The sequence below is a fragment of the Stenella coeruleoalba genome (assembly GCF_951394435.1).
Source record: "Stenella coeruleoalba genome assembly, chromosome: 7".
Taxonomy (NCBI): domain Eukaryota; kingdom Metazoa; phylum Chordata; class Mammalia; order Artiodactyla; family Delphinidae; genus Stenella; species Stenella coeruleoalba.
In genome coordinates this window covers 56,726,705-56,740,597 of record NC_137153.1, presented here as the reverse complement: position 1 = coordinate 56,740,597, position 13,893 = coordinate 56,726,705, and the positions used below count along the sequence as shown (strand labels likewise).

The 13,893-nt window shown below is 36.4% G+C and overlaps 1 protein-coding gene across 3 annotated transcripts in view; it reads left to right on the top strand.

Moving 5' to 3' along the window:
- The window catches only part of CNTLN (centlein), a 330,490-nt gene that overhangs the window by 295,325 nt on the left and 21,272 nt on the right, over positions 1-13,893 (top strand). The window lies entirely within an intron of this gene.

Genomic DNA, 13,893 nt, shown 5'->3' with positions numbered 1-13,893 from the left:
TAGTTGCTCTTTTTAAATTATTATTACTTTTTTATTTTTTTATTTTAATAATGTTTTTCTTTTTATTTATTTATTATGATTTTAAAATTTTTATTTATTTATTTTTCTTTCTTTTTTTCACCCTTTTCTTCAGAGCCGTGTAGCTGACAGGGTCTTGGTGCTCTGGGCTGGTGTCAGGCCTGAGCCTCTGAGGTGGGAGGGCTGAGATCAGGACATTGGACCACTAGAGACCTCCTGGCCCCAGCTAATATCAGTCGGCGAGAGCTCTTCCAGAAATCTCCTTCTCGACGCTAAGACCCAGCTGCACCCAGCAGCCAGCAAACTCCAGTGCTGGACGCCCCATGCCAAACAACTAGCAAGACAGGAACACAACCCAACCATTAGCAGAGAGGCTGCCTAAAATCATACTAAGTTCACAGACACCCCAAAACACAGCACTGGACATGGCCCTGCCCATCAGAAAGACAAGATCCAGCCCCACCCAGAAGAACACAGGCACCACACTCCTCCACCAGGAAGCCTACACAAGCCACTGAACCACCCTCACCCACTGGGGGCAGACACCAAAAACAACAGGAACTACGAACCTGCAGCCTGCAAAAAGGAGACCCCAAACACAGTAAGTTAAACAAAATGAGAAGACAGAGAAATATGCAGCAGATGAAGGAGCAAGGTAAAAACCCACCAGACCAAACAAATGAAGAGGAAATAGGCAGTGTGCCTGAAAAAGAAATCAGAGTAATCATAGTAAAGATGATCCAAAATCTTGGAAATAGAATGGAGAAAATACAAGAAACGTTTAACAAGGACCTAGAAGAACTAAAGAGCAAACGAACAATGATGAACAACACAGTAAATGAAATTAAAAATTCTCTAGAAGGATTAAATAGCAGAATAACTGAGGTAGAAAAACGGATAATTGACTTGGAAGATAAAATAGTGGAAATGACTACTGCAGAGCAGAATAAAGAAAAAAGAATGAAAAGAATTGAGGACAGTCTCAGAGACCTCTGGGACAACATTAAACGCACCAACATTTGAATTATAGGGGTTCCAGAAGAAGAGGAAAAAAAGGGTCTGAGAAAATATTTGAAGAGATTGTATTTGAAAACTTCCCTAACGTGGGAAAGGAAATAGTAAAGTCCAGGAAGCTCAGAGGTTCCAAACAGGATAAATCCAAGGAGAAACATGCCAAGACACATATTAATCAAACAATCAAAAATTAAATACAAAGAAAAAATACTAAAAGCAGTAAGGGAAAAGCAACAAATAATATAGAAGGGTATCCCCATAATGTTAACAGCTGATCTTTCAGCAGAAACTCTGCAAGCCAGAAGGGAGTGGCAGGACATATTTGAAGTGATGAAAGGGAAAAACCTACAACCAAGATTACCCTACCCAGCAAGGATCTCATTCAGATTCAACAGAGATATTAAAACCTTTAAAGACAAGCAAAAGTTAAGAGGATTCAGCACCACCAAACCAGCTTTACAACAAATGCTAAAGGAACTTCTGTAGGCAGGAAACACAAGAGAAGGAAAAGACCTACAAAAACAAACCCAAAACAATTAAGAAAATGGTAATAGGAACATACATATCGATAATTACCTTAAATATAAATGGATTAAATGCTCCAACCAAAAGACATAGACTGGCTGAATGGATACAGAAACAAGACCCATATATATGTTGTCTACAAGAGACCCACTTCAGACCTAGGGAGACATACAGACTGGAAGTGAGGGGATTGAAAAAATATTCCATACAAATGGAACTCAAAATAAACCTGGAGTAGCAATTCTAATATCAGACAAAATAGACTTTATTTATTTAGTTAGTTTTGCCTGTGTTGGGTCTTCATTGCTGCGTGAGGGCTTTCTGTAGTTGTGGTGAGTGGAGACTGCTCTTTGTTGCAGTGAGCGGGCTTCTCATTGCAGTGGCTTCTCTTGTTGCCAAGCATGGGCTCTAGGTATGTGGGCTCAGTACTTGTGGCTTGCGGGCTCTAGAGCGCAGGCTCAGTAGTTGTAGCATATGGGCTTAGTTGCTCTGCGACATGTGGGATCTTCCTGGACCAGGGCTCGAACCTGTGTCCGCTGCATTGACAGCCAGATTTTGAACCACTGTGCCACCAGGGAAGTCCCAAAAATAGACTGTAAAATAAACACTATTACAAGAGACAAAGCAGGGCACTACATAATGATCAAGGGATCAATCCAAGAAGAAGATATAACAATTGTAAATATTTATGCACCCAACATAGGACCACCTCAATACATAAGGCAAATGCTAACAGCCATAAAAGGGGAAATCGACAATAACACAATAATAGTAGAGGAATTCAACATCCCACTTTCACCAATGGACAGATCATCCAAAATGAAAATGAATAAGGAAACACAAGCTTTAAATGACACATTAAACAAGATGGACTTAACTGATATTTATAGGACATTCCATCCAAAAATAGCAGAATACACTTTCTTCTCAAGTGCTGATGGAACATTCTCCTGGATAGACCATATCTTCAGTCACAAATCCAGCCATGGTTAATTTAAGAAAATTGAAATCGTATCAAGTATCTTTTCTGACCACAATGCTATGAGACTAGAAATCAATTACAGGAAAAAATCTGTAAAAAATACAAACACATGGAGGCTAAATAATACACTACTAAATAACCAAGAGATCACTAAAGAAATCAAAGAGGAAATCAAAAAATACCTAGAAACAAATGACAATGAAAACATGACGACCCAAAACCTGTGGGACGCAACAAAAGCAGTTCTAAGAGGGAAGTTTATAGCAATAAAATCCTACCCCAAGAAACAAGAAATATCTGAAATAAACAACCTAACCTTACACCTAAAGCAATTAGAGAAAGAAGAACTGAAAAACCCCCAAAGTTAGCAGAAGGAAAGAAATCATAAAGATCAGAGCATAAGTAAATGGAAAAGAAATGAAGGAAACAGTAGCAAAGATCAATAAAACTAAAGGCTAGCTCTTTGAAAAGATAAACAAAATTGATAAGCTATTAGCCAGACTCATCAAGAAAAAAAGGGAGAAGACTCAAATTAACAAAATTAGAAATGAAAAAGGAGAAGTAACAGCTGACACTGCAGAAATACAAAGGATCATGAGAGATTACTACAAGCAGCTGTATGGCAATTAAATGGACAACGTGGAAGAAATGGACAAATTCTTAGAAAAGTACAACCTTCCAAGACTGAACCAGGAAGAAGTAGAAAATATAAACAGACCAATCACAAGCACTGAAATTGACATTGTGATTAAAAATCTTACAACAAGCAAAAGCCCAGGACCAGATGGCTTCACAGGTGAATTCTATCAAACATTTAGAGAAGAGCTAACACCTATCCTTCTCAAACACTTCCAAAATATAGCAGAGGGAGGAACACTCCCAGGCTCATTCTACAAGGCCACCATCACCCTGATACCAAAACCAGACAAAGATGTCACAAAAAAAAGAAAACTGCAGGCCAATATCACCAATTAACATGTATGCAAAAATCCTCAACAAAATAGTAGCAAACAGAATCCAACAGCACATTAAAAGGATCATACACGATGATCAAGTGGGGTATATCCCAGGAATGCAAGGATTCTTCAATGTACGCAAATCAATCAATGTGATACACCATATTAACAAACTGAAGAATAAAAACCATATGACCATCTCAACAGATGCAGAAAAAGCTTCCGACAAACTTCAACACCCATTTATGATAAAAACTCTCCAGAAAGTAGGCATAGAGGGAACCTACCTCAACATAATAAAGGTCATATATGACAAACCCACAGCCAATATCATTTTCAATGGTGAACAACTGAAACCATTTCCACTAAGATCAGGAACAAGACAAGGTTGCCCACTCTCACCACTATTATTCAACATAGTTTGGAAGTTTTAGCCACAGCAATCAGAGAAGAAAAAAATAAAAGAAAAAGAAGAAGTAAAACTGTCACTGTTTGCAGATGACATGATACTATACATAGAGACTCCTAAAAATGCTACCAGAAAACTACTAGAGCTAATTAATGAATTTGGTAGAGTAGCAGGGTACAAAATTAACGCACAGAAATCTCTTGCATTCCTATACACTAATGATGGAAAATCTGAAAGAGAAATTAAGGAAACACTCCCATTGACCATTGCAACAAAAAGAATAAAATACCTAGGAATAAACCTACTGAAGGAGACAAAAGACCTGTATGCAGAAAACTATAAGACACTGATGAAAAAGAAATTAAAGATGATACTAACAGATGGAGAGATACACCATGTTCTTGGATTGGAAGAATCAACATTGTGAAGATGACTGTATTACCCAAAGCAATCTACAGATTCAATTCAATCCCCATCAAACTAGCAATGACATTTTTCACAGAAGTAGACAAAAAATTTCACAATTTGTATGGAAACACAAAAGACCCCAAATAGTCAAAGCAATCTTGAGAAAGAAAACCAGAGCTGGAGGAATCAGGCTCCCTGACTTCAGACTATACTATAAAGCTACAGTAATCAAGACAGTATGGTACTGGCACAGAAACAGAAATATAGATCAATGGAACAGGATAGAAAGCCCAGAGATAAACCCACACACATATGGTCACCTTATCTTTGATAAAGGAGGCAAGAATATACAATGGACAAAAGATAGCCTCTTCAATAAGTGGTGCTGGGAAAACTGTACAGCTACTCATAAAAGAATGAAATTAGAAGACTCCCTAACACCGTATACAAAAATAAACTCAAAATGGATTAAAGACCTAAATGTAAGGCCAGGCAGTATAAATTCTTAGAGGAAAATAGGCGGAACATTCTATGTCATAAATCACAGCAAGATCCTTTTTGACCCACCTCCTAGAGAAATGGAAATAAAAACAAAAAGAAACAAATGGGACCTAATGAAACTTCAAAGCTTTTGCACAGCAAAGGAAATCATAAACAAAGCAAGAAGTCTACCCTCAGAATGGGAGAAAATATTTGCAAACGAAGCAACTGACAAAGGATTAATCTCCAAAAGTTACAAGCAGCTCATGCAGCTCAATATCAAAAAAACAAACAACCCAATCCAAAAATGGACAGAAGACCTAAACAGACATTCCTCCAAATAAGAAACACAGATTGCCAACAAACACATAAAAGGATGTTCAACATCACTAATCATTAGAGGAATGCCAATCAAAACTACAATGAGGTATCACCTCACACCAGTCAGAATGGCCATCATCAAAAAATCTACAAACAATAAATGGTTGAGAGGGTGTGGAGAAAAGGGAACCCTCTTGCACTGTTGGTTGGAATGTAAATTGATACAGCCACTATGGAGAACAGTATGGAGGTTCCTTAAAAAACTAAAAATAGAACTACCATAAGACCCAGAAATCCCACTACTGGGCATATACCCAGAGAAAACCATAATTCAAAAAGAGTAATGTGCCACAGTGTTCACTGCAACACTATTTATGATAACCAGGACATGGAAGCAAGCTAAGTGTCCATCGACAGATGAATGGATAAAAAAGATGTTGCTCATATATACAATGGAATACTACTCAGCCATAAAAAGAAATGAAATTGAGTTATTTGTAGTGAGGTGGATGGACCTAGAGTCTGTCATACAGAGTGAAGTAAGTCAGAAAGAGAAAAACAAATACCGTATGCTAACACATATATATGGAATCCAAAAAAAAAATGGTTCTGATGAACGTAGGGGCAGGACAGTAATAAAGATGCAGATGTGGAGAATGGACTTGTGGACATGGGGAAGGGTAAGGGTAAGCTGGGACAAAGTTAGAGAGTAGCATTGACATATATACACTACCAAATGTAAAATAGATGGCTAGTGGGAAGCAGTTGCACAGCACAGAGAGATAAGCTTTGTGCTTTGTGACCACCTAGAGGGGTGGGATAGGGAGGATGGGCGGGAGACACAAGAGGGAGGGTTTATGGGGATTTATGTATACATATAGCTGATTCACTTTGTTATACAGCATAAACAATCACAACATTGTAAAGCAATTATACTCCAATAAAGATGTTTAAAAAAAGTTGCTTAGAGAAGAATTGAGCGTATCTTGAACTAATAAGAGAAGGCAATTTTGCAGTAGATGGAAGGGAAATAAAAATAAAATCCAGATCGAAGTGGCACCCAGAGTTGAAAACAAGCAGAGGCCCAGCATATATACAAAAGGCAAGTGTGATAATATGAAAACAAAAGCTTAACTTGGATATATGGGTGGAAGGTAAAACATTTCAATGAACTTAATGCAATGAGACTGTACTATGTATCTGAAAGGTATAATTGGGAAGGGAAGAGGAATATTCAAGCATCATGAAATATATTTCAACCAAATAACGTAACATTTTGTAATACTGGAGACTTTTTTTTTTCCCAAATACACCTATGTTGCTTTTAGCCAGCTGATGGCAACATTGCTAAAAACTAATATGTATCCTATTCGTAGAATGGCAGTTCAAAGTATTTTGAATTAGTTTGCCTATAGTTGACAAGTAAAGGATGGAAGCAATATTGATGATATGCATATTTATACAGGATTACTGCTTTTAAATGAGTAAATGTCTATAGCTATCCTAATATTGTCCCCTTTTTTCCTAACAAATACTGTAATTTAAAATTGTAACAGTTCTAAAAATTGAGATATAGTTGATATATAACATTGTATTAGTTTCAGGTATGCAACATAATGATTCAATATATGTATTGCAAAATGATCACCATAATAAGACTAGTTAACATCCATCATCATACATAGGTACAAACATTTTTTCTTGTGAAAAGAACTATTAATAAGGCATTTGACGTGAAAGTATATAGTGGACATTATTTAGTAACAGCACTGCTTCGTATGTGTGCTATGTAACGTTTGAGTCTACCTCATTTTGGTACCTCTTTTTTTAACTTATGGGTTTTTAAAATTTTTGTTGAAATATAGTTGATTTACAATGTAGAGTTTGTTTCAGATGTACTGCAAAGTGACTCAATCATAAATATATATTAAAAATATATATACTTTTTTTACACTCTTTTCCATTATAGATTATTACAAGATATCAAGTATCTTGATACTTGATATCAAGTATCAAGTAGGTGCTATACAGTAGGTGCTTGTTGGTTATCTATTTTATATATAGTAGTGTGTATATTTTAATCCCAAACTCCTAATGTATCCCTCACCCTTTTCCCCTTTGGTAACCATAAGTTTATTTTCTGTGTCTGTGAGTCTGTTTCTGTTTTGTATGTAAGTTCATTTGTATCATTGTTTAAGATTCCACATATAAGTGATACCGTATGATATTTGTCTTTGGCTTACTTCACTTAGTATAATGATCTCTAGGTCCATCCATGTTGCTACAAATGGCATTATTTCATTCCTTTTTATGGCTGAGTAATATTCTGTTGTATATAAGTACCACATCTTTTTGTTGTTGTTGTTCATAAGGATCATTTCAGGTGTTATTTATTTATTTGAAATATTTTTTAAAATTTATTTATTTTTGGCTCATTGGGTCTTTGTTGCTACGCATGGGCTTTCCCTAGTTGCAGCAAGTGGGGCCACTCCTCGTTGCAGTGCATGAGCCTCTCATTGAGGGGGCTTCTCCTGTGGCAGAGCATGGGCTCCAGGCACATGAGGCAAGTAGTTGTGGCATGCGGGCTCAGCAGTTGTGGCACACGAGCTCTAGAGCACAGGCTCCACGGCATGTGGAGTCTTCCTGGACCGGGGCTCGAACCCGTGTCTGCCACATTGGCAGGCGGATTCTCAAGCACTGCACCACCAGGGAAGCCCCAGTACCACATCTTCTTTACCCATTCATTTGTTGTACCTCTTTACATATATATATATATATATGTGTGTGTGTGTGTGTGTGTATATATATATATACACACATATATATATATACACACACACACACACATATATATATATATATATATGAAGTGTATTTATTTATTTATTTATTCATTTTTGTCTGCGTTGGGTCTTCGTTGCTGCGTGCGGGCTTTCTCTAGTTGTAGCAAGCAGGGGCTGCTCTTCTTTGTGGTGTGTGGGCTTCTCATTGCAGTGGCTTCTCTTGTTGCAGAGCATGGGCTCAAGGTGCATGGGCTTCAGTAGTTGCGGCTCGCGGTCTTCAGTAGTTGCAGCATGCAGGCTTCAGTAGTTGTGCCTCATGGGCTCTAGAGAGCAGGCTTAGTAGTTATGGCACACGGGCTTAGTTGCTCGGCAACCTATCGGATCTTCCTGGACCAGGGCTTGAACCCATGTCCCCTGCATTCGCAGGCAGATTTTTAATCACTACGCCACCAGGGAAGTCCCTGTTGTACCTCTTTGTAATGACACTCTAGTGGTACGTGAGGGTGGATCCTGGAATCCCTATATTATTCAACCCTATTTAGATATTCTCTTGGGATGCATAAGATTAAGAAATTATTGAAATAGATCTCAGAAGTCCATTGGAACATATAATCACCACCAAATCTGTTTGTACCTCATTGTAGAAGGTTAGTCATACAGCTTTTCACCTGGTTCACAGTCTTTCTCTCCGACACGATTCTGTTATGATTTTGGATGACCTCCCATCCATGTAGGTCATCCAGCACCCTAGCCTCTCAGTTCTTCACCATATTCAGTTCCAGTGATTAGTCTCATGATCACATCCCTGACCCTTGGTTCTGAATTAAGGAAGGATCACCCACCTTATGGAGCATTTGGAAATGTGTGGGGGCTTTGGATTGTCACACTGACTAGGAGGTGCTACTGATATGCAGTGCCCATTGGCCAGAGATGCTAAACATCCTGCATTGTGAAGGTTAGTCCCACACAGTAAAAAAATTGTCATCTCCACAATGTTTCCATTAAGAAATATTACTCTTGGCCTTGTCATTACCAATAACTGCATCAACTCCAGAATCTCTGTTTCTAGCATCTTATTCTTTGACCCCCATGTCTTTTTGTACTTACACTCCAGCAATTCTCTGACATGATTACAAACTGAAATTCATTGACCTTACCACTTTTCCCTAATTATTACCACCTTCTTTTCCATTATGCTTTCACTTCCCTCCTCATGAAGCAAGTACTCCATGTTCTGTCATTGTCACTTTTTAACATATATCCTCAAGTCTGCTCATCTGTCCCTCTGTCATATTCACATGGAAAAAATCCATGCCTATTTTGTTTTGAATCTCTACCCACTTTTCTTCTGGACCCAAGCAGCTGAATGTCTCTAAAGAAAAACACAACCATGCTGATTGGTCTTAATTTAAGTTCATAACCAAGAACTTCAGGTGGGACCTCAACACTCTGTGTAAGACTGTTATACTTTCCCAGTACATTAGCCCCCAAGTTTCCCCAACATTCCTTTCTCCTATCTTCTTAGACCTCTAGCATCTACCCCCTCCTTAGTGCCTTAATCTCAGCTTCTTATTTCACTGAGAAAGCAGAAGTAACCTGAAGAAATTTTTCTCTTTTTTTTTTTCATTACTAAGCCTACAACCCACTGGAATCTGTACTCCTCCCAGTCTTACTTCCGTTATAGTGTTCTTAGTCTCAGGATTTGCTTTTTCACCAGTCATCCGGGTGGTGGGGCCCCAAACCTCGAATCATCCTTGTCTTTTCTCTTTCTCTCACATTGCATGTCTAATCCCTCATCAAATCCTGTGGGCTGTGATTTGAAAATCGATCCAGAATTCTGCTGCCTTTCAACACTGCTACTGTCCAGGTTATCACTACCTCTTGCTTGTACCTCTGCATACTCTCCTAGCTCATCTCCCTCTTCAGCTCTTGCTCCAGACAATCTTTTTCTCCATTTTTTGGTTAGAATGGTTCTTTTAAAACTGAAAACATATCGTGTCACTCCCTTGCTCAAACTTGTCTCATGACTCCTCATTACACGATAGAATGAAACGTCTTCACTGCCCTGCAAGGCTTCCATGATTAGTCTTGTTGTTACTTCTGTGACTTCACTCTCTACTACATGTCACCTCACTGATTCCTCTTTCACCATACTGACTTTCTTGGTGTTCCTTGAATACTGCAAGCCCTATTCTTTCTCAAAGTCTGCTCTTTTCCTGTTTATATTAAAATAGTTTATCTTTTCACTTCTTCAAGTCTTTCTGCCCAAATGGGACTCTGTCAATCTTTAGAACATATGAAACAATGGAAAACAAAGACACAAGTAAAACGTACATAACTGTTGATGTTAATGTTTACAGTAACAGAAGTTAGGAGGAGAGGGTCGTTGGAAGAGTTAAGTTTCTTTTTTGCTTTGGTGGAACATGTGGAGGATAAGAAACTCTAGATATTGATTCAAAATATAATATTAGTTTATTAAATTAATCAAATTAAATGCTTGAATAATATTAAATATATGTTCAGAAATTTTAAAGGTGACCACAAGAATAGGAATTGAGTATTTAATTTTTAAAGAATTAGAAGAAATTAAAAAAAAAATAAAGAAAGCTCCATCAATTCAACACAAGCCAGGAAGAAGAATAGAAGGAAGGGAAGAAGGAAAGACAGAACAAAGGAGAGGAACAGTATATAAGAGACATGGTAAATAAAAAAGATAGGATGATCCAAACATACCAATAATCACAATATACGTAATAAAGTTGAAATGTATTTTAAAAAAAGAAAAAAAGAGAGACTATGAGATTGTGCAAAAGATGCACCTAAAACATAACGATCCCTAAAGCTAAAACAATAAAAGAATACAATTATGATATCCTGCAACTAGCTTGTACCAGCTTGTGAGAATCGATTTTGTGTATCTCTTTCCAGCATCTCCTTCATGTTTGTTGCTTGAAATCAATCATGGTACAAGTACTTAATGCCATAGAAATTGACAAGCATTACAAGTCATACCTGTCCCCTGAAAAAAGAGCTTGTTTGCCAGCACACAATTGAATATGTTCCAGGTAAATGCTAACAAAAAGAAGATATAACAATATTATTTTGAAACAAAATTAAAGAAAAAAACCATTAATAAGGATAAGGAGGGTAATTTCATGTTGATAAAAATGGATAGTTTGCAAAGAAAATATAAAATTCATGAATTTTTGTGTACCTGACAACATTAAGCAAAATTTGGTGAAATTACAAAAGGAAATCAATGAATCCACAAGTGTATTTACTATCTTCTAGTATATTTAATCTATATTATATTCAGAAATCAACAATTCAAATAGAGAAAATGTGAGCAAGGCTACTTTCTTTTCAAACCCCTGTGGAACATTCACCCCTGTGGAATATACATCTTATGCCACAAAGTTCAACAAGTTCAAAAAAAGCAAAAATCATTTAGGCTATGTACCCTGAGTAGGGTATAATATAATTATGATTTTACAAAATAAGTGGCCAAATGTTTCTATCCACTTAGAAATTCCAAACTCATCTATATGATTTTGGGTTAAGGAGGAAATAAAAAGTCAGTTTATGAACTACAGTGAAATATCAAAACCTTTGAAATTCAACCAAAATTTAATTTTCAACTCAAGATACTAGAAAAATAAATAAATAAACTCAAAGAAATTTTTTAAATGGACTTAATAAAGATAAAAGAAAAAAATCCATAAACTATAAAACAACTCCTCTTCTCCTTCCCCAAAATAAATTGAACGTATACAGCTAAACTTTGATTGTTAATGACATGTTTGTGGATCTAGAAATTCAAGAGAATCAAGTCATAAACTATTAGAACTAACCAGATAATTCAGCAACAAGTTCAGAACAAGGTCAACATACAAAATAAAGTAGACTTTACAAGTAAGAATATATTTTAAAATACTATTTTTAAATTTCTATTTACAATGATAAATCTGTTTCTGTGGATGTAGTCACACTTTAGATACCTCATATATGTGGAATCATGCAGTGTTTGACTTTTTGTGACTGGCTTATTTTACTTAGCATAATGTCTTCAAGGTTCATCCATTTGGGAGCATGTGACAGGATTTCCTTCCTTTTTAAAGCTGAATAATATACTATTGTACATATATACCACATTTTGTTTGTCCATTCATCCATCAGTGGACATTTGGCTTGCTTTTAACTCTTGGCTATTGTGAACAGTGCTGTTGTGAACCTAAGTGTGCAAAGGTTCTTTTGCATATATCCAGAAGTGGGATTCCTGGATATATAGTAGTTCTCTCTTTTTTTTTTTTAATTTTTGAAATATCTCCTACAGTTTTTCATTAAAGTTGCACCACTTTACAATGCCACCAACAGTGTGCAAGTGTTTCAGTTTTTCCACATCCTTGCCAACATGTTTTTTGTTTTTTCAATAATAGCCTTCCTAATGGGTGTGAGGTGATACCTTATTGTGAATTTGATGTACATTTCTCCGATGAGACATGATTCTTTACATAGAAAATTCTAAAGATTTATAAAACAGCTACTAGCATTAACAAGAGTTTAGCCATTTCATAGGATACAAGGTCAAAATACAAAAATCAAAAGTTTTTATATATTAACACTAAACGATTGGAAAATGAAATAAAAAACTTTCAACTTACTATAGCATCAAAAATACAATTCTTAGAAATAAATTCAAGAAAAAATAGGTAAGCCACTAAATGTTAGAAAGAATGTGGAGAATGGAGAATTTTTATCCATTGGTGGCGCAAGTTCTAAGGGAAAGCTATAGAAGTTTCTAATAAATGAAACAGTCACCTACCATATGACTCAGCAGTTCTACTTCTAGGTGTTTACTCAAGAGAAATGAAAACGTGTACACACAAAATGCACAGGAATATTCATAGCAGTTTTATTCGTAATAGTCAAGAACTGGAAACAGCCCAGGTGTCCATCTATAGGAAAATGTATAACAACGTTATAATTATGTAATGGAATAAAAGTCAGCAATACAAAGAAATGAACTACTTATACATGTAACAATGTGGATGAATTGCAAAAACATTGTAAGTGAAAGAATCCAAACACAAATAATGCATACTGTATGATTCCATTTGTAAGAATTTATAGAACAGGCAAATCTAATCTATAGAGATTAAAAAAAAAAAAAAAGACAGTTGTTGCCTGCCTCTTGGAGCTAAGGATGGGGATTGACTAGGAAAAGACACAAGCCAACTTTCTGGAGTGATGGAAATGTCCTTTACTTTGATCTGGGTGTGAGTTACCCAGTGTTTTCATTGTCAAAATTCATAAAATCATACAGTTAAGACTTACGCATTTCACTGTATATAAATTTTACCTCAAACAATAGTAATGAGAACTATAAATAAATATTGATCTTTAGTTAAGAAGTGAATGCTGAAGTGTTTAGGGGGAACTGTACAGATGTCTGCAACTTCCTTTGAAATGCATCAACGAAATAAGATGGAAGATAGCTATGTGATAAAGCAAGTATAGCAAAATTAATTGTAGCCTATAGGTAGTGGGTACATGGTTGTGCACTGTGAGTTTCTTTAAACTTGTCTGCATGTTTGAAATTTTTTATAATAAAATAGTAGGGGAAAATGCACTTTGGAGAATTCTGCCTTGATTATAAAGGGATAAAATCATCATTTCCCCTTCTCTCCCTTGGAATCACATGACAGACAAGGAGAATAAGAAACAAAAATTCAGTTCCTTTTTACAGCAAACCTAGGTCACAGTTAAAACCCTGTATTTCAGAAGACATGGAAGAGTAGCCAAAACCAGGTAAGATTGGTGAAGACATCCAAAAGGAAGCAAAAATAAGATAACAGGGAGAGAAGACTTAGGTGCTGTAGACTTCTGAAAGATCAAGCAAGAATACAGTCTTCGATGACAGCCACATGAGGTACACATCCTAATCACCTGTCTGCAATAGTGGAATGAGTCTGCATCTGTTTGTGTAGGAGCTTCCTA